The sequence below is a fragment of the Mastomys coucha genome, unplaced genomic scaffold (genome assembly GCF_008632895.1).
Source record: "Mastomys coucha isolate ucsf_1 unplaced genomic scaffold, UCSF_Mcou_1 pScaffold13, whole genome shotgun sequence".
In the NCBI taxonomy this organism is placed as follows: Eukaryota; Metazoa; Chordata; class Mammalia; order Rodentia; family Muridae; genus Mastomys; species Mastomys coucha.
Window position 1 is genome coordinate 61,273,340 of NW_022196895.1, and position 13,679 is coordinate 61,287,018.

At 43.2% G+C, this 13,679-nt stretch overlaps 1 protein-coding gene across 4 annotated transcripts in view; it reads right to left on the bottom strand.

Annotated features, from left to right (window-relative positions):
- Positions 1-13,478, bottom strand: part of Alpk2 (alpha kinase 2) — a 127,363-nt gene extending 113,885 nt beyond the window's left edge. For 3 of the 4 annotated variants that reach the window (XM_031365886.1, XM_031365891.1, XM_031365890.1), the window contains exon 1: positions 12,916-13,478. The gene's annotated coding sequence lies outside the window, so the exon portion shown is untranslated. Of the gene's footprint in view, positions 1-11,619; positions 11,734-12,915 lie in introns of all 4 variants that reach the window. The other variant, XM_031365887.1, reaches the window with a different exon arrangement.
- Between the last annotated feature and the right edge of the window lie 201 nt (positions 13,479-13,679).

Consider the following 13,679-nt stretch of genomic DNA (forward strand, 5'->3'; position numbering starts at 1 on the left):
TCTCTAGCATTAATTGAAGGTCTCACTGGCACCCACCCAGTCACAGAGGAGTAGGAGTAAGGAAGGGAAAGAAAGAAAGTACAGAGAAAGAGACTTCGCAGTGCGGAAGGACCTCTGCCTCCATGGCAAAACCCAGCTCTAGAGGACTGAGCGGCTCCCTGTTCAAGTTGAATCAGGACCTGTGGTGGTGGCCGAATCTCAGACTAACAAAAGACTCTTTCTACTTTGTCATAAACACCTAGATCCATGCTCCCGTGTGGCCCTACCTAGTAGGCACGCCTCCTGGAAAATTCTGCTAGTAAGGGCTGGCCATTCCGCTACTAGAGAATGCTACCTAGGGCCTCTCTAGCTATTGCTGGGGTGCGAAACATCTCCTTCCCTTCAAGATGTTCTGTTTAGTTTAGAATAAGGTGAGTCCTTGATCAAACTGTCTCTGCACGAGACAGCTGCACACTCGTCACATCCAGGTAAAGGCACTCATTTAAGAGAACTCACTGCCACCTTCCCTCCGTCGCAGGAAGCAAGGCTGTGCATAAGCTTGAGGCCTCACTGAATTGTTTAATGGGTAGACAATGCTGCAGAGCTAAAGGTGATTCATGGGTTAGCATGAAAGAGCAAGAAAAGTCCTGAACACTTCAGCTGGAAAAGAAGTCTGACAGGCCCGGTGGCTGCTAAGGCCTGTTGATGAAAGTGGAAAAGAAGGTTGGAAGGAAGGCTGCTTTCAAAGCATGAGTTCTTTGAGGATGCGGAACTGCATTTCCAATATTTTTGGTTACAGGACTTCTATAAAAACAAATAGAGCCTAAGGCAACTGAGGTCCCTGCATAACTCATTCTATTTAATTCACCTAAGAGTTAGGCGAGCCTGGCTCAGTGTAGATGGTGAATTAGTTGCATGGAGCAGGAAAATAATTCCCTTGCAAACTCCATTTCCAGAGTAGCTCACAAGCACACTCAGTGACTAAAGGGAACTGGGGACATGCCCCCTCATGCCGCTGCGAAGACCCGCCTTTTGCAGAACAGACAGAAGAAAAATTAGCCTTCAACGGCACTATAGTTAGTTGCCCCTCACTAGAGACTCAAAGGTGGTCGTGGAAGCCGGAGCTATCTATTTGGTTTGAGGTTTGTTAGACTTAAGATTTTAAAGTCGATATTGCTCAGTATTACTGAGAAGAGAATTTTAGAGTTAGAGGTACACATAAGGCAGAAAGAACAAATCTAAGTCACCTTTGGTTTTTCATCTTGCATTTCTTTGTGAAGTGCTGAAGTTCAAACTCAGCGCCTGGATATGTTAGGCAACTCCTCTACTATTGGTGCACACTCCCAGACCCCATTTTTTTTAAATGGTATTCTACAATAGTGTAGCAAATCCCATGCATGTGGTCATCCATTCTCCATGACACAGCAGAGGGGAGGGACGAGAGTTGACATAACCTATGGACTTGTGGCTTCAAGTTGGAAATGCCACCTCCTGTGACTTATTGACCAACGTTATATTTAAACTCGTCTGTAATGAGATAATTAGCATACCACATGCCTCACCCACTGAAAAGCTATGACTACGTGACTTTCATTATAACTGGCTTGTGCAACCAGCATCCCCACAATCGCTTTTAGAACGTGCCGTCACCCCCCCCCCAAGGAAGCCTCACTCATCCCTCCATTTCATTATTCCCATGCCCAGTCCCTGTCCACACAGCCTTGTGACCACCAAGCCACTTTCTAGTTCTATAGATTTATTTCTTCCGGACATTTCGCATGACCAGACTCCTCCTCTTAGCATAATGTTGTCAAGTTTGTCTGCGTTGCCGTGCCTACGGACGAAAGTCATCACCTGCAAAACTTGTTGGGAAGCACTGTTGGCGAGAAAGATGACTGCCTCGGCTCTCCACATTCCTTACAGACTTACTCAATGAGTTCTGGGGGGATCTCGTAGCCGGAAAATGCTCTCCTGTGCAAGGGACATCCTAGGCTTCTGGACCAAACCCAGGTTGCCAGGAATAGATGTAGATGCAGCTCTGCCACTTCTCTGGGCAAAGGATGGAGTCTATTTCCTCCCCTGTCAGCAGGGCAATGATAACAGTATAGGGATCAGAACCTGTGCCCACTGCCTCCTGAGACTCTGTTACATGATTAGTTCACGTGATAGTAACCTGGAAGCTCTCAGGAAGGACTGCCCCTTCACAGGTTCCTTTTTCTGCTGTGGGTTACCACAGTGCTGTTGTTTTGTTTTGTTTTGTTTTGTTTTGTTTTGTTTTAAGTGATATTCCAATTAACCGGTAAACAGGTCTCCTAGAGTAACCCTCATTGAGAAAGTGATACACAGAGCACGCTTCCTCCCACTCTGATTCCTAGGACCATAGCTGTGGGTTGAATGGAAAGAAAGGGCTCACAAAGCCGGGCTGGTGGCGAGGCCCCTGTGCGTCAACTGCAACTCCTCCAGAGGTGACCACTTCCTGTCAGTTCTGTCCCACATGTGAAACTCCTGACATGACAGTGTGGTTGATTCACTAGGCTGGGTTAGTTACTGAGCATCTTAGCCACTGGGCACTGACTGTTCTCTGAAGGAAAAGGACAGTTAAGTCGGGCTGTGGTTCATGTTTCGTGGCTTCTCTGAAGGTGAGAATGACATGCGTATCGTCTTGTGCTAGGGATGACGGATGAATATCGAACGTGCTAGAGGTGACAAATGGAGGCTGAATTATCAGCATTGGTGGAAGGAGCCACAGAAAGAGAGCTTCAAAAATCAACCTAAGTAGGGAGGGGAAGTGCATTAGCCCAAAAGAACATCAGGTTTTCGGCCTCCCCTTGCTTTTTTTCTTTCTTTCATTCTTCCTTTCTTTTTTCCTGTGTGGTTCAGGGCAAGTTTCTTACTTTTAAAAAAATGATACAGGCTTTTAATTAATGCAGATCCTAAACATATACATTTATGCCTTTAAAAGGTACATATAATATATGTGTTTAAAGATGACCACTTGGAAGCTTTTATACACACACCAACACACACTCATAAGAGAGAATTTGCGACTGAGAATGACAGCAAGCCATAGAAGGAGTTGAAGGGTAATGGAGGTATAGGAATGATGTATAGGGATGATGCAAATATAGTACTATTTACATTAGTATAAAGAGTCTAAAGGTCTCTGAATAGTAAGATAAGCACTGTGTGAATGTTGTCTAGTATCTGTGGCTCAGGGCTTAATGTCTGGAAGATTGTAAAAGCCATGCCTTTTACACAAATTGGGTAGAGAGAAAGTATGAGACTCTAGGCGGGTTCTTAGGAGCATCTCAAACATTTGAAAAAGGCCAAGGTTTATTTTGGCTCAGCCCAGAGAGTCAGCTGTCATTATCAAGAACAAGGAAGAGGCCACAGTGTGCACACAGAGCATGGGAGTGGCTCTTACAGAGCTGGCAAGAGAGCCAGCCATCAAGTCTTTTCACTGTGGGAGAGGTAAGGTTACTTGATTATCATTGGCAGGTGCAGTCCTGAATTTCCTGAGTTACTGACTGATCCTTTGGACACCACACACAGTGCCCCTTAGGATTCAGCCCCATGTTTGGGGAAGTTTCCTCCCCAAAGGGGTTCTGGGCATTTCAGGAGGGCATGTTCAAAACAGATAACTATTGGTGGGGGTGGATCTCGGCACAGTGGTGCATGCCAATGATCCCAGCACTTGGGAGGCTGCAGCAGGAGGATCATGAATAGAAAGATCCTGTTTCCAATGTGTCTAGTCCTGCAGGGACTAGATCTCCCCGGGTGAGGTGGTAGCCAAGGAGAAGAAGGATGGTTGGTGCCTACCATGTGCAGTTCCAAGACATGACCACATTTAATCCTCATAGTGGGATTCTTACATGTATATCTTTTCTTACTTCACACATAATTATTTGGAAGCATAAGTAAATTATCATTTTTGTTTGTTGTTTAAATATCTGAGACAGCATTTTACTGTATAGCCCAAGCTGACCTCAAATTCACTATCCTTCTGCCTTTGCTTTGAAAGTGCTAGGGTCACAGGCCTATGTGCCACCATGCCCCAAGATTAGTTACTTATTAAGAGCTACGTGACAAGGCTGTGTGACCTGAAAGTGTCAGGGCTGCAGTGTGATATGGGCTCAGGTGAGTTGGCATGTCACTCAGGTACGATGCTAGGGTGACCATGAAAAATAAAGGCGAGAGAACAAAGGTGTGGGAAGGTGCCCAGCATTCTTATCATTAGGGAGGAACAAATCAGAGCCACAGTAAGAGGCCAGCAAACACCCTCCAGGATGCTACATGGCATCGAGGATGTGGAATCAGAGCCACAGTAAGATGCCAGCACACACCCTCCAGGATGCTGCATGGCATCGAGGATGTGGAAGAGAGCAGCAGCCCTCACATCTCCCGAGTGGAGTGTGCAATAGTAAAGACATTCTGGAAAACAATTTAAGTTTCTTAAAGAGTTCAACATAAGTCCATCGAATGGGCGATCCATTCCACACCTAGCAATCCTTGCCAAGAGAAACAAAAACATCCATCTTCACGAGCGCTTTGCACCAACATCATTTGCAGAGTTATTCAGAGTAGCCCCCAAATGAGAAACAACCAGCATGTCCAACTGGTGAATAGACAAAGTGTGGCAGAGTCTGCACCTGAGTAATAAGAGGAATACAGGGCATACATGGTGTGACATGACGAAGCTCAAAGCACTCTCATCATGCTCAACAAACGAAGTAAGACCCAAAGACTCACAGGATGTGATTCCATATACAAAACATCCAAAGGAAGCAGTGGGGACATGGGTTGGTTAGTGGCTGCTGGTGGGAAGAACACTAATTGACAACATATATGTATATGTGCATATATGTATATGTATATATATACATGTATGTATATATGTTAGGCTATGTATATCTCATGTATATTATATGTATTAGATATATTATATATCCTACCATATATATGTATATATATAAAACATATGCTCCTGCCTTAGCCTCGAAAGTGCTAGAATCGCTGGCAGGGCTGCAATGTGATATGGGCCCAGGTGAATTGTTTTCAATAAATATAAATACATATATGCATATATGTGTGTATACATATATACATATGTGCATATATACACATATACATATATAGGTTAATGCATACACACATACACACACAGTTCTATGAAACACAAAAGAAGAAGGAGGGTGCTATTTGGCAAGAGGCAGGAGACCAACAGGAAGGAAGAGAAACCACAGGAAAGGGTGACAGAGGATTGAACATGAGCAAAGTATACAATATATATGTTTTAGCATGTCATAACAAAGCCCATCCATTGTACAATGAATATATATTGAGAATACTTGTTTAAACACTACATGTGCCCAAGAATCTTTTGTGACAAAATATGTGATGAGAGTTACCTCTTTGGTAACTGAAACAAAATCATTGCACCAAAACTTAGAGTGAATTACATGATATGCAAATACGTCATAACAAAGCACATGCTAAAAATAGAGAAAGGAGACAAATGCTTGCATCAAAGCTCTGCTGTGATAAAAAGCTGGAAGCAGCATAAGTATTCACTAGTAGGAATCTGATGACATACGTCTAAACAACAGAATCTCCTTGTAGTTTGTTTGTTGCTATTGCTAGAGTATCATGCAACCCAGGCTGGCTTCAAGCTCCCTATGTAGCTGAAGATGGCCTTGAACTTCTGACTGTCCTACCTTTACCTCCCAAGTGCTGGGATTATACAGATGGTGGGACTGAATGCTGGACTTCTTACAGGCTAGGCAAACACTACCAACTCAGCTAACAGCCCTAGCCCTTGAATCTTTTAACAGCAGTGAATATTAAAAGGGAATAAGGTAGTTCTGTATGAAAGATATAAAGTAGTCTGCAAAATATATTGATAGGTGAAGTGAGGTGTAGAAGTATTAAGTATGTCAGCCCGTCTATTTAGAAAAAAATATCTTGAGGTCGACAAGATGGCTCAATGGATAATGGCACTTGCTATGAAGCCTAACTAATGCAGTTGGATATCCAGAACTCACATGGTGGAAGTAAAAAACCAACTCCAAAAGCTGTCTTTGGATCTCTACTCACATGATGTGCATTGTCAAGTGCACATACACACACAGAGAGAGAGAGAGAGAGAGAGAGAGAGAGAGAGAGAGCAATAAGATGTGAATATGTCCTAATTTGCTTATTTGTACATTTAATGTTTAGAAATACACAAAAATCTAGTAGCCTAGTTGCCCTGAGTATTTAGGGGAACATGATGATAGTGTTTAAGGACAGTGGCTTTCTTTACATGTACCTTACCTAATAAAATTTAACTGTTGCAGTATTTGTGTGTACACGGCAAAGACAGCCTGAACAGTAGGCTTGGAGTTGCTGTTTTCTCTAGCTTTTCTTTTTTAACTTTATTTTTTAAATTGTTTTTGGTAGACCAGTTTTCCCAATGATACTCCTCTCCCTTCCTCTTCTCCTCTCCTCTCCTCTCCTCTCCTCTCCTCTCCTCTCCTCTCCTCTGCCATTTAAACTCATTTCCAATTCTTTGATGTAAGGAATCTAAAAAATATCTCAATATGATATCTGTCAGAGCTTAGTACCTCCCTGATTTCATATTGAAAAACACAGACATGGTAAGTGTCTTTCCCAAGGTCACAAGGCTTTTTTACGGAAATGCCTGGGTTTCCTGAATATGATTATTGATATCCAAATGATATATATCCATCTGTATTATCCTGGCCTCTAAAGGTAAAAGATGGAAGAGAGGAAGGCTTGCAGTGCAAAAAGCAAACCCACCCTGGTGGCTCATGTCTACAGTCCACCTACTTGGGAGCCCAAAGCAAGAGAATGAAAAGCTCAAGTCAGCTGGTGAGCTCCTGTTACAAAGATAGAGTGAGATCCTGTTACAAAATAAGAAGTAGGGGCTGGAGAGATGGCTCAGTGGTTAAGAGCACTGACTGCCATTCCAGAGGTCCTGAGTTCAATTCCCAGCACCCACGTGGTGGCTCACAACCATCTGAAATGGGATCTGATACCATATTGTGGTGTGTCTGAAGACAGCAACAGTGTACTCATATACATTAAATGAATAAATAAATCTAAAAAAAAAACAAAGTAAGAAATGAAAGGATGGGTGAGGCTATAACTCAGTCATAGAGTATTTATCTAGCATGTACAAGGCCCTAGACTCAATTCCCAATAAAGCACACATTCACACACACACACACACACACACACACACACACACACACACACACACACACACAGAAGCATGCATACAGAACATGTAGAACATGGTCCTGTGGCTAATGAGATCACATGTGAGTTAAGGATTATTACTGTGGGTGAAAGTTGAATGCCACAGATTGTTGTGTGCAGTCTCCAGTTGCAAGACCCTTCAGAAAGAACACTGTAAGAGAAAAGCAACCCTTCCCCCTGGATCCCCGTGTTCTCCACTTACACCCAGGCTTCTACTATACCCCACTGTAACAAACCCTGAGGCAATGCTGGCCCATCCCACCATGCCTGGTTTATGCAATCCTGGAGAGCAAACCCTGAATCATGAGGGCTTTAGAACTGTGTCAATTATTCTTGAAGTGTCACTGTCATGGGAAGCAAGATATGCCTTAGGATAAAGAATATCACACCTAAATTTTTAAAGAACTCCAGGGGCTGGATAGATGGTACAGCAGTTCAGAGCACTTGTTTTTGCAGAGGACTCAGGTTCAATTCCCAGCAACCACATGGCTACACGCAACCGTATTTAACTCTTGTTTGAGGGAATCTGATGTCTCTTCTGACCTCCACAGGCACCAGGAGAACATGTGATGTACATACATGCAGGCATGCAAAACACGTATATACATGGAATTAAATAATCAAGTCTTTAAAAAAAATTAAGGTTCTCAGAGCGCAATGCTACATCCAAGGACTCAGCTCATTGATAGGTAAGGTCGCTCTATAGAAAAATACTTTGATTTGTCTGAGCTGTACTTTAAAACAGGATCATCCTAAACCTTTAATGCAGTGGATCTCAACCTTCCTACTGCTACAACCCTTCATTTAATATAGTCCCTCATGTGGTGACCTCCTCAACATAAAATTATTTTCATTGCTACTTCCTAACTAATTTTTCTACTGTTATGAGTTGTAATGTAAATACCTAATATACAACCCCGGAGGTTGTGACCCACAGGTTGAGAACCACTCTTTTGAGCCCTGAATGAGCCTACTATTATTAATTTTAAATCAAGGGGTGTAGTGGGATGACTTCAGAGATTTTTCTCCAAACATCTTTCAGGGTCCTGCTAATAGCTGTCCTCTGTATCTAAACCCCCCCACCCCACACCCCACCCCCATCCACTCAGGTTCACTCAGTGGCCTTGTGACATCATGTGATTAGATCTGCCTTTCCTGCTTTGTAAGCTCTGACTGGTCTAACTGGATCATGGCTCTCTTGGTGCTGGTCAGTTCAGAGACCAAGTCTATGTGTATGACGTGTTCCAGAAAGTAGTGCAGGAAACAATCCACATGATACAAAGTTTAGGGCTTTCACTTTGTCCTCAACAGAAAAGAGCAAGCAGGGGGAGGATGTCAGAGTGGCTCTCTTGACAGAAAGCTACCTGTCTTGAGACTGTGAGAAAGCTGGCTTGAGGTTGAAACCAAAACAGAGAGAAGCTGAGCCTCCAGAAATGCAAAGAAACGGAACATGAGTCCTGACCTATCTCCTAGACCTTTCTTCCACTGTGTGAGCAATAAATTCCCATGTTATTGTGCTAGTCTGTAGGCTAATTTTGTTCTACTTCTCAAAGACATCTTGAAGTAGCCACATCACCTCCTCCTTCACAATCGTTCCTGGAATTCCTACTTACTGACTCTCCATTCCAGATCCACATCACAGCCAAGTTATAGACAGAAGTAATGGACTTTAGATAGCCAAATTACAGGCAGAAGCAACAGATTTACGATTACATGGCTTTTACTCAAAGAGTGTTTCCCTAACAGAGCTGTGGGAGAACGATGGAAAACATAGCCAAACTTATTTTATTTCCTATTTATTCTTTTTCAGACTTCTGGGATTTTGTTTAGTTTTTCCTATTTCTTTTATGACTCTTCCGCATCTACCTGTTCAAATGCCACCAGTTTTTAATCACTTAAACACGAGTGCTTGCTTCCTTTAAAAGCTTCCTTGATACTCTCAACTGGAAAAAGCCAGCCCATTTCCAGATGACGTTCTCCTACACATAACAGAGTGTGAACTGATTGCCTACAGGGTACTTCCTGATTAGATTATCTTCTTTGGACTATTTTAAGCACTAACACAAACTGTCCATAACCTTGGCATCTCTGAGAAACTAAGTTCAGGGACCAAAAAAAAACCACATGTGCAGAAAAAGTTTGGCTTTAGAAATTGAGTGCCAAAGAGTTGCATCTCTTGGGGTGGTTTCCGCATCACAACCATTAACGTCATCTGAGAACAGGGAAGAAATACGAATATGTGGGACCCTCTGAACCGGAGGCTCTTGAGTAAGTCCTCGCAACATGCATTTTACAAGCTGTCTGCAATCTGATGTGCTTGGAATTTGAAGAACTAGACCCAAGAATACCTTAAGCTCTAGACTCAGAAGCAGATGAGCCTGGCCATCCTGGAGCAGGTTGAAGAGCAAGTGGAGATCAAGGAGAGCTGTGCTTTCTGAGATGAAACTGGTAGCAGCCATGGAGGACCAGGCTCTGGAGTGGTAAATGCATGGTCTCCAGTCTTGAGCTATCCAGAGCTGAGTGTCCCTTTAGCCTGGCATCCAGCCCATTGACTAGATCTCCAGACAGTCCTGGTCAGGTGTTCATCAACAGAAATGCCAATAAGGGTTCTAGGTGTGTGTGTGTGTGTGTGTGTGTGTGCGCGTGTGTGCCCGCGAGCGTGCCAGTCTTGTGGGGGGTTGCATGTGAATGTGTGTGCACATGTGTGCAGGTCCTAAGACAACCTCAGGGGTTGCTACTCAGGTGCCGCCCACCTTGTTTTTTATTTTGTTGTTGTTGTTGCTGTTTTTATATTTACATGCTTGCATGCAGATGGTCGGCATTTGTGTGCTCCAGCGTGGATGTGGAGGTCAGCAGACTCTTGCCGGAGTCAGTTCTCTCCTTCTACTATGTGAGCTCCAGGGATTAAACACAGGTGGACTAGCCAGTGCCTCTGCACGGTGAGCCTTCTTAGTGTCCCTGTTTCATAGTTTGTTTTGTTTTCAAGACACTATCTTTCATTAGCCTATAGCTCACCTGGCAGGCTAGACTGGCTGGTGAACCCCAGGGATCTTCATGTCTCTCTCCCTACTGAAATTACAAGTATTCACCACAATGTCTGGGTATTCTGTTTATTTGTTTGTTTAGGTTTCTTCTTTAATGTGGGTTCTGGGGATGTGGCTCATTTCCTGATGCTTGGAAGGTAAGCACTTTACTGACTAAACTGTCTCCTCAGCCCTAAACATTCTTTAGTGTTCTTTCCTTTCTTTGAAGGTACTTATTCCTTCATTATTGCCAGCTGTAAAACACACTATTTCTCGATCCCAAGTCTCCTATATAATCTACATTTCTAGTTTTCCTTTTGGGCAGAATTAAGCCGAAAGCCACAGGACTGCCTGTGACCTTCCAGTAACTCAGGCAAAGAATGTATCACTTTTATCTATCTGGGGAAAACCCTGAGAGGGTTCACAAAAGGGAGGAATAATACAGATGTCTGCCGTCACAGTTCTTTGGAAATATCCCACGAGCCCCAGGCAAGATTCTTGTCTCTCGACTCACGTGCCTCATTAGCCACTACAGATCTCACAGTTCTAGTCTACAGTGTGCTACTTAGACTAAAATCCACACTGCTGCCAGGATGGCCCATTCAGGTGCTGTCTCTGTTCAACTGCACCAACCACATGTCTCCTTAGAGAATTCCTGTCCCTTCCTCCATGTTCTACTTGATCTACTTAGTCCATTTGAGGCTAAACTATACTCTTGGAGGAAAGGCTCGACTTCTGCTTTTAAATAGTTCTCACAATAACCACAGACGCTGGCTTGCTCACATAGCTTTACCCAACTCTCCATTCCTATGGCTCCCCTAACGCTCAGACTTTAACATGGTACCAACAGATACGAAAACAAACTATGCTGAAATGATGCTGGTAAAGCTTTAGCTGTCCTTTAAGATAACAAACATATCATCATTTTCAGTACAAAATGTATTTGCTCTTATTTATCATCAATACGTTCTAAGGTAGAACCCTTTTTTAAAAATTGTTTTTGACACATTATCTTATTTATCATCAATACATTCTAAGGTAGAACCCTATTTTAAAAATGTTTTTTGACACATTATTTTCAAGTATAGAATTTTCCTCTGAGTGTCTAATGTTTTGTTGTGCCATTGACAATAAGAAGGGTTGTTTTCTTTTTTTTTCTATTACTCTGTGAAATTACCATGGTCATATCCTGAAGTCTTGCAAGAACGACTTTAATGACAAAGGTGAAAGGCATACTGTTGTTGAGACACTTTGGCACCACAGGTACTTCAGATGTTTATGTTCATCCCACCTCCTATCAATCCTCTTAAAACGGGTGTGATCTTTATTTTACAGGTAAAAAAAAAAAATACAGAACCTGAGCTGGAGTTAGAAGTGGATTTCACATTGAGCTTCAGATCCTGTCCTTTCCTCTTGAAGATTATTCAACTTCCCTCAGTGCAGTACAGAACAGGGAGTTTCCAGGCACATTCTGTGAAGTGGAATAAGCAATCCCCCTGTGTATGCTAATATCTGTACACAAGTATGCGTCAGGCTGTTCAAAATTGATGCAGTTGGGGTTTTGTGCCTGATACGAATACAAACTCCACTCTACTAAAAATGCCCTCCAATCCCATGTTTGGTAAACACTTCAAAAGGGCAATGTCCTCTGAGATTTAGAATGTGTTTAGATCCTAATTTTCAATATCCGCACCTGCCTATTGGCCATCAGCACTTTTTAAATACAGGATGTGTCAAGTTGCTGCTACCGAAGCTTGCTCACGTCCTTGGTTTCGGTTCAGAACTCTGAGAGCACACAAGCTCTATTTCCCCTCAGCTGGCATGCTGGTATAACTAAACGACACGCCTTTAGAACAGTGCTCTGGCTAATCAAGCTTAACTATTCTTGGCTGAAGGAAGATTACCTTTGCATAATGAAGCAGCTGTGGAGAGGAAATAATTTGAGCAGAGGCAGGTGAAACGCTGAACTTGCTTTAATCTATTTATACATGGCTGTTGGATGTCTGAAAGTGACACCCTTAATGGGACATTCTAAAGTTTAGATGTATTCACTAAAGTTTACCAAGACCCAACATGATGGTGAACCTTGATTATTACTATTATTGACTTCCCTTTTTATCTGGCTTTCTACCTCGAGGTCTCTTTAATCTGTTTCATGACAGTGAATGTCTGTATAAGCCATTTGTAAACAGCCGATGGCTTCCAGGCAACTCGATCTATTACTGCACAACACACTGCTTCCACCTAGAAAGCTAACTTTTGACCAAACTATTCAGACACCTAAGGCTAGTATCCACTGAATATCTGCCTCAACAGTTCAAGTTTGCAGTGGCTTCGATCTTCATTTTTTTTTATATATGTTTGTTGTTTCTAGCTGTTAAGACAGATAGGATGTGAAAGGACGAACTGGCAAACCAAAGTAAACAAGCATTGAAAACTGTTCCTGCGTTTCATAGCGGTCAGAGGGGACTTGTCACAAGCCTGTGGGCATTTGGCCACATCCAAGCTCTAAAGACCACAGTATCCCATCCAGCCTTGGTCCTGTTTCAGAAAGAAACAACCTGCTCTGTTCCTTGTTACAGAAAAATGTCAATGGTGACATATCAAAAGCACAGCCCCCACCCTTGTTAAATCGGAGAGTCTCCATACTTACTTTTCAATACTGTTTGTCCGAGAGATGTTATTGGAGGACTGGCTCGTTGTTGGGGTCCCCCCGCCGTACGTGAAGCATTGATTGGATGTCCTTCTGTCCTTGTCCCCTGACAGGGACTCAAATTCAAGATCTTGTCCACAAACAGATCAAAACGCAGTTGGGTCTGTTTCAGAAAAACTCACGTCTTCCTAAGAGGGAGAAGTCTGTACCCAAGCAAGCTCTGGAAGAGCACATTTTGCCTGCCCTTGAATGAACTAGGTCACTGCTAAAGCTGGAGAACACTTTTTAGCATCACTATGATGAAACTTGAGGGCCGTTTTCTGCAGTAGGTGCAACACTTGTTGACACTGCCTGCCCGAGAGGCCCTGGCAAAGGGACTTGATGAAACCCAGTCCCAGGGAGCTGAAATCCACAGGAGTTGTCACTGATGGCTGCTGGGGACAGACAGCTCTCTGCAAAGCCCATGCAGGACCTTGACTTAATTGCTCTCCTCTTAGGAAAGCAAACACATTAAGGGAATCAGTCATTGGAAGTCATGGTAGGAAACTCCCGGGGAGGGTGGAGGGGTGGTGAAAATGAGAGCTTGCTTGTTATTCATTTAGAAATGGCACCTAGTCTTCCTCTGGTGCTCTCTCTGAGCTGAAGAAACAGAAGGTCAGATTCCCCCTCCCCCACCAACCCTTCCTCTCTCCTTATTTTGGCTGCAGTAGTAAGAAATAAGAGAGAAGCTAGATGTAGTGGTACATGCCTACAATTCCAGCACC